At 42.3% G+C, this 16,055-nt stretch overlaps 1 protein-coding gene and 1 long non-coding RNA gene across 6 annotated transcripts in view; one reads left to right on the top strand and one right to left on the bottom strand.

The window, feature by feature from the left end:
• FRMD4A (FERM domain containing 4A) overlaps window positions 1–16,055 on the top strand; it is a 354,026-nt gene that overhangs the window by 107,820 nt on the left and 230,151 nt on the right. The window lies entirely within an intron of this gene.
• On the bottom strand, window positions 569–14,953 carry LOC149919379 (uncharacterized). Of its 3 annotated transcripts, none has more exons than XR_016464008.1 (3): window positions 14,867–14,953; window positions 6,671–6,774; window positions 569–1,779 (listed from the first exon to the last, which is right to left on the bottom strand). It is a non-coding gene; the product is annotated as an uncharacterized LOC149919379 (long non-coding RNA). The 3 variants fall into 3 exon arrangements; XR_016464006.1 differs by lacking the exon at window positions 569–1,779 and adding an exon at window positions 3,172–4,893; XR_016464005.1 differs by lacking the exon at window positions 569–1,779 and adding an exon at window positions 5,044–5,705.

Raw genomic sequence — 16,055 nt, 5'->3', positions numbered from 1 at the left:
ATTGGAGACTGCTAATAAAAATTGAGCCATTTACACATAATTTAGTTGATTGAGTTAGTTCTAACTCTTTCCCAGCTGCCTCTGAAGTGCCTAGTTACTTACAGTTATAATTTGGAGAAGGTTTTTAATTTAGATGGATGCCAGAGATGCAGGCTACTCTTACTGGAGACATTCCATGCTGTCCTTGTACGGTGCTTCAGATAATTAGTGCATACTTAAACAGTATGGCTATTTAATAACCCCTCTGTGTGTTCTACGTTATGATTATAATTAAGCCAGTGACAACACAGAACCAGAGCACCCAATAGGATGCCCTTGTGACATAGTATGTCATGAACTTTAATCAATTTCTCACTTGGGCTGGAAATTCCGCATATCAAGCTGCCTACATGAGCCACACAATGTTCAACCACATCTGGAAATAAAGGTAAGACCTGGCCAAGATCTCAGTCTTCTCCTGCTCTGAGTTATCAGTCATGAGTAGAGATTGGAGGTACATGGTAACAGCATCTCCAAAATCCATAAAAAGGACACAAGATGAAATGTGTGTCTTCATTTTATATTTCAGGTCTATAAATTATTACAGATTTGATCTAAAGCCACTGAAGTGATGGGAATATTTACACTCATTTCAGGAAGTCTTGGACCAAGCCAACAAAAGGAACTGTGCATGATGGTATCTTTTAGCTGAGTCAGCTATGAATAAAATCGAATGTTTGCTCTCCAGAAAGAAAGTTTAGTTTGAATGTTTTCCCTCTTACTAACTTTTCACATACTGCCAACAAACTGTAAATAGTTCCTGGCACAGAGAGTTCTGCAAAGGATTGTGGATAAGAGTAAAATCTCTGAGTGCATAGATATTCGCATGCCTGCAGGCATTAAAATTAGCTTGAAATTCCTCCAATTCATTATGGACTTCTCTGCAAACTGCATTTCACCAGATGGTTCAGTGACATTTGAGCCAAAGAAGGACAAGACAGGAATGTACTTAATAAAAATATTATTTCTCATCAAGATTATTTTCAAGTTAGGAAAATCCAAGAAATCAAGCTCAAAGCCTCCAAAGCTCTGTAAGCCTATGTGAAAATTACACTTCTTCCAAGCCCTCAGCTTGTTCATAACCTGATGTGCATATTCCTATTTCAAAGTCCTGTAATATTTTCCTTGAAGAAGACAGTACTTGGAGAGGTGAAAAGTTGCAGCAGGGTGTTTAGGAAGGACGGTGATCATTGCCATCTTTGAAGTCATTACTAAGGATAGGTATCTGGACTGAAAAACACCGACAGATGTATTCTTCATAGCTTTGCCCGTGATCAAAGTCAGCATCATCTTATACAGCAGTTGGACTCCATGATCCTTGTAGGTCCATTCTAACTCAGGATATTCTACGATTCTATGATTCTGTCACTGAGGTACTCCACTTGATTACTGTACAGGGCTATGGCAGAGGCTACTGATCAAGTCAAAGTGCCATCCATCACCTCTTGTGTTGTTTATGGTGCCAAATCTTGCAGAGATCTTGCTCAGCACTGTGCCAGGTGGATGCTGGCCATGGTCAGGGCATTATCATCTGCTCTTCCCTGCAGTAATGCATTACTGACGCCCAATTATTCAACAGACACCTTATGTTAACAAACTTCAGTGGGTCAGTCTGTACGAGGCCTCGCTTCCATCACCACTACAGCCACAGGACACACAGCTGTTTTAGACCAATGGAGGACCCACCTTAAAAATGCTGACATCTCTGATTAGTTGCAGTGATCTTCTAATTTTCTCCTTCTAAAAAGGAAATTCAGCAAAGAGCAAGTGACGTGATTCAGAATTAGTCACACTAAAGTTTAAAGCTTTTAGATATTCAGAATATTCACAAACACTTGTTAGCTCTTGAATTGCATCTCATTATCTGATGCTGAGTACTTCAGCTTACCCTCCTCCATTCTGCTCCAAAAACTACTTCCTCTGATATCAAATTTCTCCCAGCAAAATTATCATAGAAGTTATTCATCAACAGCCCTTTACCCCTGACTAGTTTCTTTAACCTGCTGGTTGGAAGCTTGTTTTGCACAGTAATTTTTATTTCTTTGGAATGACAAAATAGATATCTAGATCAGTTTCTAGTAGGTTGTGCCTTTAATAGATTTTGGCCCAGATTCATCCCGCCTCTGTGCCCACAGCTGAGCTATGATATGATGAGGCTTCACAAGGAGGTTGGAGCTTTGTTGTCTTGCTGCTATCACAAAGGACCTTCCCTCTACTCCTGTGCTGTCTCTGCAGCCCCTTTTTTGATGCTCAGGTACTCATCAGGCCACTGAAACGGCAGAACACTCTTAACCAGTAGAAAAGTAGAAAAATCACCTTGGTTTCTTGCTGGCTTTGAAGTCTTAGTCTCAGTGAGAAGCTGGGGAATGCCACACTTATGGACAGGAAGTGGCATGAACGTAAGACAGAACATGAGCAAAATAAAATCAAAGAAGGGGATACCTCTTTGGTGGCAGCTATGACACCTCAGTGGTGTTAGCTATGAAATTTTGATGTCCTAAGAGCACAGCACTTCCAAAGAGGGGATAAAGTTTTGACCTCAGCAAACAAAGAGCGTAAGACAGCTGTACTCTGAACTGAACACAGGAGTATTTGAACTACTTAACTTAAGTGTGGGCTCTTTGTGTACTTCATGGAGGGAGCAGGAGGGGAACAGAAGTTGGACTAAGTGTCACAAGTGCTTTTTATTTCAATATACATCTGCTTAACCCAAAATTAAGATCTGGCATGAAACTCAGATGTAGCTCCATGGCATCCTTCAAACCTTCAGTGCTCTCCCTACCTGTCAGCTGTGAGACCTCAAAACCCCACCCAATTATGATGGGTTTTACTCTAGAAATGTCAATAAAATTGTGAAGATAATAGAACAAGGACTTGCTAAATTGAAGCATCCTGGTGAACAAAGAAAATGTGTTTCATAGGATAGCATGTAGTTCATAAGCAGATCTGACAGCTTTATTTTCTAACATGGTACATAGGAAAGTTGAAGAGAGCTTTTAAGTTAAATGCAGAACACAGCATGTCTTCACAGTGGGTTTAATGGAGGCTTTCATCCATATCTCTTCCACTGCTCTTCAGTTTCCTCATTGTCTCTCTTCGCTCCCATGAGATGCATTTCAGAAATAACTACCACGGAGAGTGTTACTGTCAGCCTGGCAATAGTGTGATGTGGATGTTGGCACCCTTAGATATTTTTTTTACAACAATCTTCAGACCCTGTATCCCAGGCTTCAGTGCTGTAGTTATGAGTGTTTCTAGCTTGGAGAGATGATGCGAAAAGCCTTCAGCATGCATGCAAATCAGATGCCATAATGGAGCCACCTCAGCATTAAAGAATACAGCCAACTAATTTTCATATCCAGTTTGCACAAGGCTAGCAGCACTGACATCCTCGTTCTTGTAGGGTGAAGGGTAAATGGGACACCTGGCCTTGGGAGAGCTCTGGGGATCACCCAGGCTGAGCTTAACGCTCATGTGCCTCCAGCTGTGAGGCAGAAAGCCAACAGCCCTATGCCGTTTCAGGACAGCAGAGTGCTGCACAGCTCCTGAGTGCAGAGATCTGAATACATGTAACCAAACCTTTAACTTACAGTTGATTTACAGTGGTCTCTTGCAACCCAGACGACTCTGATTCTATGATGACAGTTGACATTTCAGCATTTACAATTTTACCTGCTACTATTAGACGTGAATTGTACTTCCCAGTTGAAGATCCTAGTGAATAAGCAGTGAAAGCAGGGAAAGTTGCAGGCAACCTGATTCAGAGCACTCACTGAAGTAATGAGGGTACAAAATAAAAAATGAAGACCAAGCAGAAATCTCCAAACTCATCAGAAAAATGGCAGCCATTGGCACAAAGGTTTTCCAAAGTGCTTGAGATATGTTAAAGAAAGTCTTTTGCATAAGCCTGAAGCTCAGAAAGGTGACCCTCAAAGCAGGGTGTCACCTTTTTTCCACCTGAATCAAGTGTGCAAACATTTGCCAGGCAGATGGCTGTTGATATATTTAAATTTCTAGCCTAAGGCATGGACCTTAACTTCTGTGTCAATGGGGAGGTGTCTGTACCCAAATGAAAAGGACTACGCATACTCCCTTCTTGCCTTGGCACTTTCTGAGTAGCCTGCATGTGATAACACCCAGGACACCTCACATCAGCACTGCTGCCACGTGCCCAAAGCTCAGGTATGCTGGCGTGAACCAATTTGTTTGCATCCAGCCCTTCCCTTTGCTGCTTCTCTCACTATGGAGGCACAGATTTTGAATGCTGAAAGCTCTGTTATGAAAAGCAAGGTGAGCAGCCCCGGGCTTTGCCATCAGCAAGCAGTGGGCAATGCTGTGGCCGAAGTTAATGGGGAAAAAGAAAATATTTCCCCAGTGTGTCACTTGCTTAGTGAGGTCAGATATGGGACAGTGAAGACTTAGACTTGTCTGAGGTCCTGTGTAGCTTGAGTATAAGCATATCCATCCTGAGCTTGTGCTCTTTTCTCTAGAAAAAGCTGCAGCAAACTCCAGAAACCACGATTCAGCCATTCATTCCCACAACCAGCATCCATCCCAGTCAGAAAGGAGTGCCACATTTGTAGTCTGATGCTCTCTGCCTGCTGCCTCCTTTACTGGAGGTCTGAGAAAATTATAGCTGAGTTTCTGTTTGCTGTGGGGATTTTTAAAGATGCTAGAGTGATTTAACTTTGCAGACCATGAAGGGAGAATGCTATAGTGCTTTTGACTGGGAGTTAATCCATGAATTCCTCCAAAGTGAGGATTTTGTGAGTTCTTCCAATTGGCACTGTTCAGCCTGGAAGAAAGAATGCTCCAGGGAGACCTGAGAGCAGCCCTTCAGTATCTAAAGGAAGGCTGTAAGAAAAAAGGGGACAGATTCTTTAGCAGGGTTTGTTGTGATAGGGCAAGGAGAAATGATTTCAAACTAAAAGAGGAGAGATTTAAACTGCATATAAGGAAAAAAGTTTTTTACTATAAGGGTGGTGAGGCACTGGCGCACGTTGCCCAGAGAGGTGATGGATGCCCTATCCCTGGAGACACTCAAGGTCAGGCTGATGGGGCTCTGAGCACCTGATGAAGCTGTAGGTGTCCCTGTTCATTGCAGGGAAGTTGGACTACATGGCCTTTAAAGATCTCTCTCAACTCAAATGATTCTATGATTCTGAAGTACCCAAATGTGTTCAACTCTGCCTGCAGCTTGCACTTTCTAATGGATTGTTCAGGCAGACAGTTTGGGTGTTACCTTAAACAGGAGGTGGTAAGATGGACTAAACAACGAAGCAGCTTATTGCAGGAAACATAGGTTTTAATATTAGTCTTCTGCAAAATTTGGAGGCTCCCAGAAGCTGGTTAGAAAAGGAGCTACTCTGGGGAGGTTGACTTCTGCTCTCCCAGCCCTGGTGACTGCTGTGGACACCAGGCAGCTGACCAAGCAGAGCCAACCTTACTGACACAAAGCAACTCTGGAAATCCTAATTCTCATTTGGCTGAACTTCTCGTTACCTCACTGACTTTCATCAGTCAGTGCTGAGTAGCCAGGAAGCAAAGCTATTTTAAATGGCTTTGATTCCATTAAGATGCTTTAGAAAGAAGGATAAATCCTCCAGGAAAGTCTTGATCGGCTCTGCCTTCCTAGCTTGAGTCTTCAGTGCTTGAAGAATGCTGACCTTTAGCAAATAAAAAAGGTGAGAAAAGGATAGGGCAGAGGCAAAGCACAGCTTTTGAACCTCTCCAGGATCATGACTTGTAGACAGTACACAGCACTAGAAGTATCATAGAATCATAGAATGGCTTGGGTTGGAAGGGATCTTAAAGATCAAATTCCAGTCCCTGCCATGGGCTGGCTGCCCCCCACTAGCTTAGGCTGTCCAGGGCCCCATCTCACCTGGCCTTGAGCACCTCCAGGGATGGGGCACCCACAGCTTCTCTGGGAAGCTGTGCCAGTACCTCAGCACCCTCAGAAAGAATTGCATCCTAATATTTAATCTAATATCCCCTCTTCTAGTTTAAAGCCATTCCCCTAAGTACTTCAAAGCATCTTGGCATCAAGCTGAACAAAGCAAGAATAATCAGAGATGAATTTTATGTATTGTCAGACAGTGGAGCTCTCTGGTTTTCTTTCTGATGATTTTTTTCCCCTGCTAGCCCAAGAGGCACTGAAATGAAACCAGGCTGGGATGTGTCTGTGTAAATTACAGTTTGGGGTTTGAGATATCTCCTGTATAACTGGAGAAACAAATGTAATACAGCAGACTTGGAGGGGCGTGTGTGCTTATGGCTCCTAATTGCTGCTTTTGTTTAACAGATGCCTGTTGCTCTTTAAGACAGTAATACCAAATATCATCATGGCTTTCCCATAGCGTGAACACTGCGAAGTTATTAAGAACACTGTTCCTGCAGATGCAATGATTAACATGAAAATGAATCATACAGCCAAAGGAGATCACAGCTCATAGATGCAGTGCATGCGACCCATGGATGATCAGTTAGAATTACGCCTTGCATAGATCTCTCTTCTGACCCCTGCTTTCCCTCAAAGCAGCATGAAGATGTAAAGCTTTTTATTTTCTTGCTGAGATCTATCCCAAGAGGATGCATTGCCAAGTTCAGCTCCTGCAAGTGCATGTCTCACCTTTGCATTAGAGTGACAGTGAGCATCTCAGGTGTGTTTTGTGCCATTACCTCTTCTCTGGGGTCTGATCCTGCTGGTTGCTGAGCATCTTCCCTTCCATGCACCTGAGAGTACGTTAAGATGCACAGTGGGAACTTAGTACTGAGTAGGATCAGACTGCCGTGCATCAGTATTAAGGTCAGACTCACAATGCATTAATATTGCTCAGCAGAAATATTAGCTGTCAAGAAGCTTAGAATTGTTCTTTTTATGGCTTAGGGAACAGTATTATAGCGAAAATGACGGGAATATAAATTCAGAGGGTGTTTACAAGATGGGAAAACAAGAGTCAACATAAATGGGCTATTATCTGTATTTGGTATTGCCTTTTCTCAGTGAAATGGACATGGGGAATTTGTGCTGAGTCGGCTTTCTCAAGGTTAGCAGAGACAGAGGGCTGTTCCCAGTGGAGGGCGAAGAGCAGCGGGGATGGAGATGAGCTGCAGGATGAGATGTCAGGCTCTGCACCCCGCAACAGTGCTTCCAAAAGCAAATGATGGAAGATGACTACAGCACTGATGAAGCTGTTTGCCTCATAGCTGTCTATGAAATAACATCTTTCTCCCCTACACCAGTGCCCCAGCAGATCTGCAGGGGCTAGTGGGGTCAGTTCCTTCCCTTGAAAATGCTGTGCCTTGCCAATAAGAGGTTGAAGTGATGCAGAGAAGAAAGATGACATTTCTTCGGGCTATTTTCTAAAGAACACACTCCATAGCTCCAGATAATAAAAATATTGTTAATTCATTAAGGATGTTGCTTTTAGAGCTGTAGCAGCAGCAAAAATATATATATAATCTGTCAAGAAATTCAGGGGAGAAACTGAAAGAGACAAAGATGTGAACACAGCCACTGTTCCTTAATAAATCTATTTATGACATGTTTTTTTTTTTGCTCTTAGGTACTGTTAAGTCCACTGATGAATTACCCCTTAAAGCACACACGTAAGGGTCTGGTTGGGTCAAAGGAAACAGACTGGACTGACCTTAGAAGGGAATGTTTTGGAAAACTTTTGGCACATGAGAAAATACAATGACCTTCCATTTAACTAAAGATGGTTATTCCAAACATTGTAGCAGCTTCCACGTAAAGGAATGCTGAGAAGCTATTAAAATATCACCGGTGCTGAGGCAGCAGGGAGTCTTAAAAATACATATTGTTTATACTGGCAAAACCTTTTAGCATATTTACTATTTTTTCTACCTTTCTGGAGATAAAACTGTTCATTCACATCTATCCAACATTGCAAATAGATCTAGCTACTTTTTAGAGATCAGGATATGTTGTTATTTTACTAGCAGGACAGAGCTTTACAGAAAGGTCATAATTTAAGTGCTTCTGGAACAGAAAACCTCTTGGAAAGCTTCTGTAACGCATTTCTTAGAGAAGAGTTCAAAATGTTTCAATGGGAATAGGAAAATTTTCTAATTAACTGAAGCCCTACCTCTAAGTTAATTTAAAAATGGAAATACTCTCTCCAAGCAAAAAATGATGAGGTGAATCCTATGGACTGTTGAGGATAGGTCAGACTGAGAAATGAAAGTTGGTGAACTGTGCCCTTAATAACCTATGAGAAAGTATCTGTAAGGTATCTCAGGAATGCAGGCATTCCTCTTCTCTCAAAAGCAATTTTATCACATTGTTTTTTTCTCTCTTTCTCATGATGAAATGCTCCAAATTCCCAGTATATTATGATACTGCTATTGTCTCCAATTTAATCCACCAGTAATTGTATTATGCTTTCCCTCTGTATTGATCTGGAAGAAGCAAAAGCTGCAGCAGCTCCCTTTGGTGCTTTTAGGCCCCACCAAAGGGCAATATTTTCAACCACTGGAATCAAGTCTGGTGTAATTAAGGACCTGAAGTCCTTAACCTGGAGTAAGTAACCTGGAGACTGCATTATATATACTTAATTGGGTATCATGCTCGATACACACACAGTAACCAAGCAGCTACTCTTCATTACAGAATGGGACTTTAGGTGTTGAGGCTGTTTCTAAACAACAGCTCAGCATCTGAAGAAGTAGTTTGCTTCTCCCAGGACTGTCTGGTGGTGTTAGCACTTCTGTATGGACTCAGTCCTGAGTGGTTCTGTAATGTGAAAACCACACCACAGTGAGAAGTGAAAGTAATGGAATGGAGTTATGGGGCTCAGCCCATGTTTACAGCATTTGGCTGTGGCTGGACTCTGTGTATGTGCTAATATAGAGTGAGCTTAAAAACCCATTCACCATCTGATGATACATCCGATAGCTGCCAGGTTTAGAGAAATATTAACTATCCTTTTGTAGAAACTTAGCATAGAACATTTGTCTTGCATTGATTACGTTTACCTATGTGTTCATCTATTGCGAGCCCTCGTTTCTGAGCATATTTGACTTTGCTTAAAATAACAGTACAAAGCAAAATATGCAAAAAAAAAGGCCAGAATGCTTCAGTCCAACTGGCAAAACAGTTGAAGCAGATCCACCCTTCCACCTCAACAATCACCCCTTCTTTTGACTTGACCGTGAGAAAAGATAATACTTGGCTCCAGAACATTCAATATCAAGACCTCAAGACTTGGGTCTGTCTTCAAAGCTAAGAGCTAAAAGGGGAACACTTCACCACCCTGTCCCCTCTCATGGAGCTCCTACCAGCCTCCCAACCACATCTGTCATGATCTGGACACACAGACACCTCCTGGAACGTCCTCAGTACCTTTAACTTTTGCTTGACTTTTTGGGGACTAGGTTGCTCCCGGTTGGTTTTTTCATCTATGCTTTAAGTTCATTTGTCCCATTGCTTTGGAAAAATATGTCATATAATATGTCAGGTTGCATGGGGCACTGGGCAACTTGATCAAATGCCAGATTTAGTGGTTGGCTGCCCAGGATAGGGGGCTTTGAACTCGAATACTCTTTGAGGTCCCTTCCACCTCAAGCAATTCTATGATTCTGTGATTCTGTGATAAGTCTGCTGCAGTCTGGACTGTTGCATAATATGCCAAACAAGAGCTTGACCAATATTTGTGGAACAATATTACTGGTTGTGTATTTTTCAAGCAGATGAACTCCTATTAGTTTCATTGCTTGGGTGCTACAATAACTCCTCAGTCAGCATGCAAGGAGAGGACTGTTGGTATACTTGCAGCTTGAATCTCAAGATACACTGAATTCAGTGCAAGTGCTGGTTAGAAATGTCATGTTCCTTTAACAATTAGCTATTTCTTAGTGAAGCGTGGTAAAAAATATATCTTTTTATATATCAGAAGCAAAACACACTGAATGATTTAATGCAGCTTGCTAAGCTCTTCATTAATAATAAAAGCTTTCTGATTAAGAGCTCTGCATGGCAAACATCTTTTATGTGTCTGAGGCACTGAGATTCTGGGTGTGTTCTAGCCCTTAGCAGGCTGCCATCACTGCTTTCTTCAGACAGGACTCTTGTTTCCAGCCTGACATTTACTTTCGTGGGCCTGGCTTGGGCAACTGTTTATTTCAGCACACAATGCTTGTGCTTTCAGCTGCCCAGGACCTTCTTAGAATCACAGAATCACCAAGGTTGGAAAAGACCACGAAGATCATACAGTGCAACTGTTCACCTCTCACCAATAGCTCCCACTACACCATGTCCCTCTATACAACATCTAAACATTTCTTGAACACCTCCAGGGTCGGTGACTCCATCACCTCCCTGGGCAGCCCCTTCCAGTGGTTGACCACTCTCTAAGAAAAGAATTACTTCCTAATGTCCAACCTGATGTTCCTTATACTGGTAGGATGCCCACAGATGATCACACAAGCTAAAATCATGCAGGGTAAAACCACTCATTGATCTAAAATCTTCTCTTCAGAGTTGCTAAAATTTTCAGAAACTTTAAAGTTTCAGATGTGAACAAAGCATCTTCCCATCTCTCTTTCTCACTGCTTTACACTCAGGAGTTGTCTGAAACAACTGTTGCCTAAAAGAAATGTTCCTCATTTTAATCTGGATTATTATTATTTGGTTGGTTGGTTGGTTGGTTGGTTGATTGGTTGGGCTGGGTTTGGTTTAATTTCTTTGGTTGGTTTTGTTTGGGTTGTGTTTTTGTTTGTTGTTGTTTGTTTTGTTTTTGTTTTTTTGTGTCTGTTTGTTGTTGGTGGTGGGTTTTTTTGAGTGAAGTCTTAATTGTTTTTCCAGCAAGCTTCACTAGATGGCAGTAAGTAAAGGGAAATGAGTTAGAAACCACATTTTGGGAGGACTCAGTGAAAAATCAGTGATCAAGCTGCTTATGCCAGAATTATACCCTAAAATAAAAGGCAATTCTGATAAAGGAACATCTATCTAAAAGAGACCAGAGTTTGTTTGCAGACAGTGCCTCTTCAGCATATGTGAAGGCTAAAGCCCAGCTGGACCATCCCTGCCTTTGCCAGCTCTTCTGCAGGGATACAAAAGCTTGCTTCTTCCTCTACTTGGTCATTGAGTCATTGCTCTATTTTTTAATTTATTTAGAGGTCCAGCTTTGCCCAAAGCACAAGAGAAGTAGTTTGGCTTTCCTGCTGCATGCCAGACATCCAGCATGTGCTGCTTGGATAGGGTGGGAAGTCTTCAGCTCAGTGTCTGTAGTCCCTTGATTTCATAGAATCATAGGATCATTTGAGTTGGAAGGAACCCTTAAAGGCCATCTAGTTCAACTCCCCTGCAATGAATAGGGGCACCTACAGCTAGAGCAGGGTGCTCAGAGGCCTGTCCAGCCCGACCATTGGTGTCTCCAAGGGCAGGAGACATTTGACGATGGACATTTAGCTACTCCTGTCCTCCCCTTTTCTGGTGGCACAGTGGCTGGTAGCAGGGCCTGTGAGACAAGGCACTGTGCCTGGGGAATGCAGTGCCCTGCCACACAGCATGCAGAGATGTCTGGGACGTAGATGACTGCTTTCTGTATTGGACCAGAAGTTGCTAATAACTGCGTGGAGACATTTCCCTGCCAGTTCCCCACAGACACTGTCAAAGCAGGCTGACTAGAGTTGAGCAGGAGTCACCATGGGATGTGCTGTCAGAAATGGCAGGTTGTCAAGGCCAGAATTTGTCAGTGTATGCTTGTTTTGACAAAAATCTCCTCAGGAGGTTTCCCAGGACAGGCAGTAGGAAGGAGAGTGACGGGGGATTAGGGCCTGAGGATTAGCTGAAAGCACAGACAGGCCTTGCAGTGCTGACCTGGGGACTCCTCCTCTCTAAGCTCCTGTAGGAAGGGCCAGAGGTTTCATAAGTTTCATTTCCAGCAGAAAAACAACAGGATCTAAATCTAAACCCTCGACATTCTCTCTGAAAGGGATTTTTTTCTACCCAGCCCTCACGTCAGGTCGCACAAGGAAACAGTCCAACCTCCCTATGCCATAAACACCAGAGGTACCCACAGAACACAACAGGGTCTCCCAGATGCAAACATGAGACTTGAATACCATTTCACATTTTAGTGTTGAGAAGAAAAAGCCAGAGAAAAGCTTGCAATGAGATAAGGCTGTGTCAACACAGAACTCACTGGAGCAGCAGAAAAGGAGGTCTGCTGAGCTGCAGATAACCACCTGCTGTCATTAAAATCCAATTTAGTGATGATCTAATATGTATTCAAAGGACCAAAGTCTGGAATACAACACAGGTCTGTCTACTGTGTTTCCAAATTAAAGGCAAAACTCCTTCTTAACATCTTGCTATATTCAAAATTCTTTCTTCATGGCCAAGGGAAAATCCATCTTCCGAGGGAGTAGAGAAGGATCTCTCATATCACAACCAGTGTCCATAACAGATGGCAAGGGGTTAAAACTGGAAGAGGAATTCATCTATTTGGAGGGTGCTACATACAAAGGTCTCAGGAGGGGCCCTGCTCCACTGCCTCTTGAGGGAAATTTGAACCTTTATTTGATGAGGACTGCATTTCACATCTGGGGGATAGAATGCCTGATTGAGGCAGAATGGATCCAAGATCCAAGGCTGTGTGTTTTATATCAATTTCTCTTATCAAAAGAAATAGCCTGGCAAGGTCCAATTACCTCTGGTTTCATTATAGGCCTTGGAAGTTATTTAGAATGGAAAGTCCCTTCTAAAGCGTGGTTTCAAATGAAATATTTGCTGCTTGAATAGATTTACAAGTTAGGTAGCATCTGAGCACAGATTTTATCACCTTTCATTATCCTTCCCTTTATGTGGGACATTGAAGTGTCATACAGAGGAACAACACAATGTCATTTTCAGTTATAGAAAATCAACCTCAGTTTAAGAGAGGTAACAGCCTCCAAATGTATTTTGGGTTTTTTTAGAGGTTGGCTGTTCAAGGTCCATAGAGCCTCATTAACATTAAGGAAGATGCTCCCATGATTTGTCAGGACAAAAACGGGGAATGGGAAATTTTTCCTTTTTGCTGCATATGCCCACTTAAAATGAAGTTGTGATAATGAAATAAATGTTTTATCCTAGCAATTCCTTACATATGCTTGTTGTATATGAGGTGTATTCCCAGGAGGCCCAAGCAATCTTTCAATCTCATTGCTATGAAGCCTCTTAAATTTACTACAAACAAGTAACACCAGTGCTTGGATTTGTTTAAAGTAAGAGCTAAAAATGAACTTCCAGCAATGACATCAGTGTTGATAATATCAGACTCTAGTCGTGGGCATGAACAGACATCTCCTCTCAACCCAGCAGGGACACCAAATCTGTATCAGTTACTTCAAATGTAAGGCTTTTGAAAGCACCAGCTGTGCCACGTTAATTTGCTACTACAGAGCTTACTAAGACCAGAGCAATGAATTGTCTGCAATGTTCGTGTTATTGATGTGGCTGATTAGGAGCTTTCAAGGTTGGTTTGAGGTAATGTAATCTACACCTCACTAAGAAGATTAAGTAAGTTAAAATAAGGTTACTGCAAGCAGTGGACTGTTGCATCTTCTGCAAGACTCTGTTGCTAATTATTGCAAAGCCACTGGTCTTTGCTGTGAGGATTGTTTCGGCTGTTGATTGCACTGGTTTAGGAAGCAAAGAGATGTGTGGTGCATTTTAATATCCCAATTAAAAAGGAATCCGTGGAAAACTAGCAGAGAACTGAGAATACAATCCGGAAATGGATAATATCAGCTTTTTCCTTCTATTCATTTTCCTCTTTACAAACAGCAGTTTTCCAAATGCTTTCAGGTTGCCATGTAGGTAGACAAAAACACAGCCTGCTACTGGCTAATGAGATTATAGATTCAAATGCTTCCAGAGAGACCAAAAATCACCATTTGGTAGAGGATTTATAAAATAGAACACAGGTTATTAGAAGTGAGTTCTTACACAAGAATATCATCATGGTGCCAATCCCCCCAGCACACACCAAAGGAATACCTACAAACATCAGCCTCTGAGTTATTCATACTTTAACTCTTAAGAATATATTTGTAACTACTGGATCTTGGGAGGAGGTCACCTATCAGAGGATGGGAACATACAGCCCATGGCACTAAGTTGGATTTCATGTAGAGCGTGTCTATATTTGGGATAAATCAAAACCAGAAGTCCCTGCTTTCCAATTCCTAAAAATAAATAAATAGATAGATAAATAAATGTTGGAGTCCTTAAAGTAGCAAGTTTGCGAAAAGGCTCTCCCAGCCTCTGGATCCCTTATGCATCTATGTTCCACTTGTGCTTCAGGTCATAGTGTCTTTAGGGCAGCATGTTCATATATCTTTGGTAGCCCAGATCCAAGTCTTTGGATGGCACAAAACAAATAAAGACTGTCTTCTCACCTGATTAATGCTGATAAAGGCATTTCTTAATGGAAGAAACCCTTTCACCTTGATTTGGTAGTAGAATTCACTGTCATGTGATAGCTCAGGCTCTGATATATCCCAGCTGTGACACTACAGGACTGTGTGGGAGCAACACAAAGCAACCTGCACTTATACCTGATCTTTATATCAGTTCAGTCTATCTTACCATATACCTCCCTGAGCATTACTGAAGAGACAAATCTGTTTCTCCTGGAGCTAGAATTTGCAGTGTTTGCAAAGGGGCCATTTTCCCAATCCATGTTGGTTTACTTGTATTTACTACTCACATACATGTGGTCAAGCTAGATGTGGTCAAGTGTAAGATCATATTTCCTACTGCACTCTCAACTCAAGTTGTTTTAGCAATATTCTCAAAATGCTGGGAGTCATCTACCTGCACTGAAGATTTGATGGAACTCGTAAGCCTCTGACAGAGCAAGCAGCTGAGTTTCATCCTGGTTCACTGGAGGATGCAGCTGAGGTAGAATATGTGGTTACTGGGAATCACGTAGACCACAACAGATCTCATGTTGTGTCAGATGGAACTTGTCTCCATGGCCGTGTTCTTCACACTGCAGTGAGCTGGGGGCAGCTGAAGAGCTGCTCCCCTCTCTGGTGCTGCTGCTCTGGGTGTTGCAGTAGAGGATCATGAGGTGATTTCATACACCATGACTTTGTGACATCAAAACCTGTTGCTCAGTGCTGTCACCGTGGTGAAGCCTGTCCAGCCCCACAGCATTCCATCCAGAACCTGCATCGTACTCTGCATGCCCACTAGGGCTATCCAGCAGTCAGCCTTGCCTGGACCTTGTCTTCCCAAAGCCTTCCAGGTACTCCTATACCTCCCTTTTCCTGTTCAGCTTTCTACCAAAATAAACAACATACCCTTATTTACATTTTCCCCCAACCTGGCCACAGCCGTTCCCTGATTTGATATTTTGGATACCATTCAGACATGGCAGCCAACAACTTTCTCATGAGGGGAATAGAGGGGCAAGTGCTGATCACTTCTCTCTGTTGACAGCAACAGGACCTGAAGGAACAGCATTTGTACACTGCTCTCAGGCATACATTTGAATTTTGGGTTGTCCTGCGTGGAGCCCAGAGTTGGACTCTGTGATCCTTATAGGTCCCTTCCAACTTTGGATATTCTATGTTTCTGTGTATCTGACTACAGATTTATATGTATGGGGATGAAATTACTGTTGATATCTTTTATATTAGGAATCTCTGATTACATAAGATAGAAAAAAGACAACAGTGTAATTAAGAGAAACGTTGTGGCACCAGCAGTGATGGGAATTGGAAAGAGAGGATTCATCACTTGTGCAGACTTCCTGGGATGAGACATGGAAATTCAGTCCTTTCAGTGCTAAGAGAGGGGAAACTGCAAACATAAGTTGAATCTCTACTTGGATTGGAGCTAATACAAGTCAGATTTTATTGTTGTTGCTATTGTTTAGTCCTGATTTTATTGCAGTAAAAGATAAATCAGCCAGGCCCTTTGTAGTGGGTACACCAGCCTAAACGTATCATTGGCTGATCACTGAGAAGCAAGTGGCTGTCCCATGAAAAAGAAGTGC

The sequence above is a fragment of the Phasianus colchicus genome, chromosome 1 (genome assembly GCF_987193195.1).
Source record: "Phasianus colchicus chromosome 1, bPhaCol1.hap1.1, whole genome shotgun sequence".
Classification (NCBI taxonomy): Eukaryota; Metazoa; Chordata; class Aves; order Galliformes; family Phasianidae; genus Phasianus; species Phasianus colchicus.
The sequence above is the reverse complement of the archived record's forward strand: the minus strand, read 5'-3'. Positions and strand labels throughout refer to the sequence as shown.